Source organism: Macaca nemestrina, chromosome 6 (assembly GCF_043159975.1).
Source record: "Macaca nemestrina isolate mMacNem1 chromosome 6, mMacNem.hap1, whole genome shotgun sequence".
Classification (NCBI taxonomy): Eukaryota; Metazoa; Chordata; class Mammalia; order Primates; family Cercopithecidae; genus Macaca; species Macaca nemestrina.
This window is the reverse complement of record NC_092130.1, coordinates 36,273,752-36,280,678: the sequence shown is the minus strand read 5'-3', so window position 1 is coordinate 36,280,678 and position 6,927 is coordinate 36,273,752. Positions and strand designations below refer to the sequence as shown.

Here is a 6,927-nt window from a genome sequence, read left to right as displayed (position 1 = left end):
GCCTATGGAGGAAAACGGCCCTCTTCTCTTCCTCAGCAAGTAACACACAGGCAGTTTTGGTGAGATAGTGCATATCAACTTTGTGATCAAATTCTATCTGGACATGGAAGAGTAGGTGAAAATGAAGATATAAACAAATGAGGAAGGTGTGACAACAGGAACCCTGTCCTAAAATTTTCAGTTCCTTACTTCAGTCGGCAAGTGGGAATGACATCAGATAGGTTACAGAACCACCTAGTGGTCGAAGAGCATCTGTGCTGGTATTATAGTATAGACTTGTGAGGTCTGTGTGTATAATGAGCTTAATCTGTCATCCTGGGTGTGGGGGAGTGTTGTGTCTCAGTCACTGAAGGGTCTAGGTGCCCTCCTTGGCTTCTGCCTCTTCTCCTACTTCTGGGAATGCTACTGAGAGCAGGGATTTGGGATAAAATGTGTCACATATTGGCTTTTCATTTCTACTTTGTTACAGGAGGTGTTGGGGAAAGGAGATGTTGACATGACAAAGGAGGCTGAAAATGTTCGTGAAAATCTCAGTCCAACATGTTCTTCTCACATCTGTTAACTCCTACTGTCCTTAGTATCTGTGGGTGGGGAGCACATGAGGGACTTCCAATTTCTACTTTATATACTTTTGTACTTCTGGAATCAATTTACAATATGCATGCATTGCTTCTGTAATAACAAAAAAGAGGAACCATTTGAAACATAAAGAAATGGATGCCACTTCCTCAGGAGCTTTCCCTGATATTTGACGAGCAGAGTGCAGTCAACCTGCATTGATCTATCTACAAATCTCCCACTTGCACTTTTGAGGTATACAGCTGGCATTACAAGCATAGACAGTGACTTTAGCACTAAATGGTGCTAACTTATTCAGATGGGAAGTTGATCCATGGACCTTGTTAGCCTGGGAACTCTGATCTTCCTCCAGAGAGTCTTGCTTTTGGTAGTACAATACTACAGGCCCTTGCCCCTCATCCTCAAGGGAGGTGGCTTGCAGCAGTATTTGAAGGAAATGAGGCTGGCAGATGAAGATGAGATGGTACTTCATTCATAAGATGCTAGTCATAATTCAAAATGCAGTTCGGTGGCCTAGAAGTGCAGCTCTTTATGATGTTCTACATAAAGAGCGCTAAAGGCTTTAGATCATAATACATATAGCAGGAGTACTGATAATCAAGTACACGGTATTTAGAAATGTATCATCCCCCAAAACTGCATTTTGGGGAGGGTGATTTGTGGCCTGATGGTTTGGAGAGGGAGAGACACCAGCTTCCAAAATACTAATTAGGAGAGTGTTGTAATAATTCAGGGGCAATAATGATGACAATTGCCATGGCAGGGAAAAGAGTGTTTCTTTGCCAGCATTGAATCCTCATTGTGCCCATTACAGTGCCCAGCATAGCGTAGACCACTGATAAGCATTGGTTGAATAAACATTTACATTACCTGGATAATTAACCATAGTACTGTAGAGGATGAAGGCACGGGTGAGACTTGAAAGAATTACAGAAGACTTGCTTAGTTTGTAGATGTAAGAAGGTATGGGGAGAGAAAATCAAATGACGACTCTGCAGTCTTGTTGGTTAGTGGAATGGATGTGAGAAAGAGATGGAGAGAGAGGGAAAGGGAGAAGAAGAGAGAAGTCAAGAGGGCAAGAGGAGGTAGGAAGGAGAGAGAGACAGAGAGACGGAGAGAGAGAGAGAGAAACCGGGCGGGGGATGGAGAGAGAGAGAGCACGCATTGTGGAGGGGCAGACTGCCAGAGTAGAAGACGGAGGAAGACAGGAGTTCCATTGTGCATAACTTGACTTTGAGTTGACAGTGGGGTATCTTAAAGGAATGTCTAGCAGGCATTTGATAATAGGGATTTGAGTATGAGTGAAGTGTTGGCATTTGGGATATAAACTAGATACATCTAGCATAGAGGCAAAAGTTGAATCTGTAAGAGCAAATGAACTGTCTTGGAGGGCAAGATGTAAAGAGAAAAAACAGGACTCAGAATTGAGTTCTTAGAAACACTGACTATTTCAAAACGTGTTGGGAACACTGGATAAACTTGAAGGTGACAAATTTCTACAATTGCCAGTTGGACTCTTCTTTACTAAAGGCTAGGTAAAATTACTTGATATTTTGAATGTAGACTATATAGAGAGTTATTCAAAGCCAGATATAAAATGGAAAATCCTGAGGTACACAGAAGAAATAAAATATTCCCATCTTATTTGTGCTCTGTTTTAAAATTTGCAAAAGCAACTCCAGCTTCTTCAATTAAAAAGTTTACATCTAAAGTTTGCTCTCATTTTAGTCCATTGGAGTATCCTTTTTCCCTTCTGTTTTTGCTTTTGTCCCCACTTTGTAAAGAGGTTGCTGAAACCTGTGCATCGAATTCTTTACAAAGCAACCCAGCCACTAAGGGACAATCAAAAAGGAAGCACAGTGCATTTATAACAACTTTGCTGGGAATCAGTGGGAGGGGAAACCAAAAGGAGTGCTGTCTAGATCAATGACCCCAGAGCACTGGGAAAAGTTAATTGGCAGACCATGAAGGAACATAATGGGAGAACCAAGAGGGGCTTAAGCAACCTTTTTAGGATGAAAGGATGATACCTTTGGCAGTAACCATTTTTCACTTCCTTTCTTCCCAGTGGCCCTCTTCTGGTACGTTAACAAAAACAGTACTTTCCCAGATGTAGTCAGATATCTAGAAATAAGAAACTGCCTGGATGAGGGAGCTGCTGAGCACAATTACTGTCTTGAGTAGTGTTGAGGCACCAAAAGGTTGCTGGAGGTCATGTTGAAATAAACTTACATCACTTTAACTGATGCAAGGGGAAACAATTTCTCTACCAGGGATGTGTATATGTGTGTGTGTATGTGAGAATGTGCATTACCAGCATCAATCTGGATAGGTAAATGGAAACACGTGATTATTCCACAATGCTGCAAGTATGATGGAAACAATACACTTTTCACTAAGTAGATATCACATGGAAGCAGGACCCAGGTGTTTCCTTTCTGAAGGAAACTCCCAACAACACTGAACAACACTAAATCCAATGTCAACAATGAAAAGCATTGACAGAAAATCCAGTGATTCTTAAATCAGATTCTTAAAGGCTTAAAACACTGTAAATTCAGCTCATTAAACTGAAAAGGGGAGAAATTAAAAAGTAATCATTTTAATTATCATGTTTGTGTTACGTTTAGCCAACCGCTACAATAATATCATTTGGCTTGTTCTACTGTAATTAATCTAGTAAGTGTACAAAGTAAACAGATTAGAACTATTTATAGCTCTAAGGCTCAAGTGGAAATGAGATATTGCCCAAGTACAATTACAATAAATATAGGGCTTGTTGATACTCCTTCAAATTACGCTGTTAGGACTTTTAACCCCCATGTTATTGTTCAACTGTACCAGCCTTCAGAAAACAAAGAAAATTTCAACAGTGGCTCTTGTCAAACTTATTCTCAGATGTACACGTTAAATTGAGTAACCAGGTCCTTGTTTTATGTGAGCCAAATTAGGTAAATCTCATTAAAGATATGCTAACTAACATACAAACACCAAGTGCAGTTTTAAAAGAAATCTCTGCAATGAGGTGCAAAGAGTACATGATTTTATGAGTCAGTCTCACAGAATAAAAGTTATGGTCAAGATTCATATCATTTTACTGCCATAGATGCCTTTAGACCCAGATAATAATGAATTATATATAAATGAAAGGAAATATATATCTGACACAAAAGAGAAAAAAATCTGTATTGAGAGGACCATTTTTTAAATGGTAATATCCCTCACTTAGTAAAAACAAATGAAAATTGCTCACAAGACCGCTGGTCAACTATTTAGGTATAATACTTGCATATTAGGTCCAAAGTAATTATATTCACAATTGTAAGGAAAAAAAAGATCTCTCAAGATACTGCTGCTACAACTGTTGCTGAGACCACTACTGTCCATAATAATAAATAGCATCTACTATCTGTTGCAATGCTTTTAGTTCATAAGGCACCATATTAAGTACTTGGCATTCTTTCCCTCAGTTAATGCCATAAAGGCTCATAAAGGAGGTGTGGTAGTTATCCCTGTCCTGAGATGAGAAAACTGAGACTAAGTGAGGACAACTCCTTTATGATTCTAGTAGAGAAGCTGGCTTTTGAGCTCTGATTGATCAGATTACAAAGCCTGGGCTCTTTTTTTTTTTTTTTTTTTTTAGGTGGACAGGAAGTAGAATTTATTGGTGAATATTAAGAGGGGGCAGCACAGTGGAAGCCCTCATGAGTGCAGGGCCTGCCACTTGTCCAGAGCGCCATGATTGGGAACGTACTTGACCCATCTGGGATGAGCCGCCTCTCAGCCACCATGTCTTCAAATTCATTGGCATTGAACTTGGTGAAGCCCCATTTCTTTGAGATGTGGATCTTCTGGCAGCTGGGGAGCTTGAACTTGGCCCTGCACAGGGCCTCAATCACATGCTCCTTGTTCTGCAGCTTGGTGCGGATGGACATAACTTGTCCAATGTGAACCCTGGTCACAGTGCCTTGGGGCTTTCCAATGGCACCTCACATGCCTGTTTGGAGCCTACACTGGGGTAGTGCAAGGTCAGAAACATGAACATCCATCTGAAAGGACTGTCTTCAAGATCCTTTAGAGCAACCCATACAACAAACAGGCTGCATCACTACCAGGGAAGCTGCTGTTTGCAGCCATTGCACACTGGGCCCCCAAGGCCTGGGCTCTTAAACACTATATTGTCTCCTGGCAAATAGCAATTTCAAATGAAGAGTTTGAGTGGGACTTTCAAAAGTAGATGAAATAGTCTGCTCTTTTTAATTTTTTTTTTTTTTTTTTTTTTTTTTTTTTTTTGTAGAGACAGGGTCTCACTATGTTGCCAGGGCTGGTCTTGAACTCTGAGCTCAAGCAGTTCTCCCACCTCAGCCTACAGAAGTGCTGGGATTACAGCTGTGACCCACTGTGCCCGGCTGGAAATAGCCTGCTCTTTGTCTGGTTTGAATGAAGCCAAGAAAATCCACCTTCTGTTGCTTACAGAAGAGCCCACAGTTTTGCCTCAGTATATCGGGCTTAGGCTCTGGTTTTACCCCAACCACAGGTTAATGTAAACAGCTCATGAGTATATATCTGTGTTTATTCTCTACAAAAGAATGCCCAAATGTGTGTAGTCATTTTACATAAATGGTCTCTTTTGATCCTCTACTTGGTGAAGTGGGCAGAGGAAGCATTTTTCTCCCCATTTTACAGGAAGTATAAAACTTACTTTATTCAAGGCTGTATGATGGGTTGAGGGCAGAGCTAGAAGTAGAATCTATTTCTCCCTCCTCTCCCAACCACTTTGCACACCAGCTTAGCTCTTCTATGTGAGGGAAAGCAAAACAACTACAGTAGCCCAAAAGATTTTCCAGGCACCCTCTAAACGAAGTGAATAACACCTGGCTTCATGTTCTCATGTTATCTATAACTTAGAACTAGAGGCAGATATCTCCAGTTAATTTCAAAACTGAACCCAAGTTCACTAATCCAACCCTGAGAGACAGCCTTACTTCTCATTTGTTGTCCCAAAAGCCCTTTGGGGAAAAATCAAAAATGTAATTCATCGGTTCAGTGCTGGATATGTAATTTATTTATTTTTTTTCTAGTTTGTCCTTAGGATGAAAAATAAATTATAAGGCAACATGAATTCCATTCAAATGCCACCATGTTTTCAGGTTTTCATAACTACTCTTTGTTAGCTATGTAATCATAGGGCAAACACTTTGCATCTTTAAAATAATCTAGAACTATAATAATAACATCTATTTCACTGACTTGTTGTAATAAAGGATATATGCATGTGACACACCTGGCAGGGTGCCTGGCACGTGGCATATGACAAGTACGTTACAGTTGTTGCTGCTGATGTCAATCTTCAATGCATTTTTAAATGTATATTTGAAGCTATGTACCCAAATAATGATTATGCTTTTGTCAATTTATCTTAATGTTGAAGTTAATCAGATTTGTCAACTAATCCAATATACCATTCAATTGGGAATTAATATTGATTAATTTGCATCTCCCTTAATAAGGGGTGTAAGGTGCCAGAGCTGTGAAGACAGTCCCTGCACTGGATGAATTCACTTAGGCTTTCTCTTTACTTTCTCAAGTAATTATTAGTATTTCATTAAGTTGTGAACTCCTTGAGGGCAGAGCTGGTTGTTTTTATCTGTATTCTTCCATAGAATCTATCATATAGTAGTCACTCAGTAAACATTTGTTGAACATTAATTTGAAGCCAGAAAACTAAAAGCTATTCATCCATTAAAATAATTTATATAAGCTTTGAGATTTCCAGTGTATCTGGTCAATGAGAGCACCTCTAATTCTCTGGGATCTGAATTCTATTCTCAGGCATGGAATCCTTTATTTTTTTCTGAGTAGAGCTTATAACACAAAAGAAAGAGGGAGAGAGGAGAAAAAATAAGCACAGAAAGAAAAGAGAGAAATAAGGAGTGAGCACGTTGAAGAGAGAACAAAGAATTAATAATTTTCACTTTTGTCTTTCACCAAATATCCTTCAGTAGGTTTTTTTTTTTTTTAAGTATGACTATTTATAACTTTTACAGCTAAAAGTAAAAAAGCTGCTGGTTGTTGTATTAAAATACTTCAATTAAAATGGCAGTGCAACTTGGACCTGATTTGTCATTGCAGCTATTATCCATGGTTTGGAGATTCCTGGAAGTCTTACAGTAGCAGAGTAGAAGGGAAAGAGCATGAGGCTTTGAAATCAGACAGACGTGGTCCTACAGCAATCTGTATTACCTTGTCCAATTGAATTAACCTCTTAGAGTTTCAACTTATTCATTATTAAAATAAGACAATATTAATTCTCATCTGAAAACTGTATCAAGATCCAGAGCACCAGCT

The 6,927-nt window shown here is 39.3% G+C and overlaps 1 non-coding gene across 1 annotated transcript; it reads right to left on the bottom strand.

Moving 5' to 3' along the window:
- Positions 1–4,635: 4,635 nt before the first annotated feature.
- On the bottom strand, positions 4,636–4,767 carry LOC112424139 (small nucleolar RNA SNORA70). Its single transcript, XR_003014810.2, has one exon. It is a non-coding gene; the product is annotated as a small nucleolar RNA SNORA70 (small nucleolar RNA).
- Positions 4,768–6,927: the final 2,160 nt, after the last annotated feature.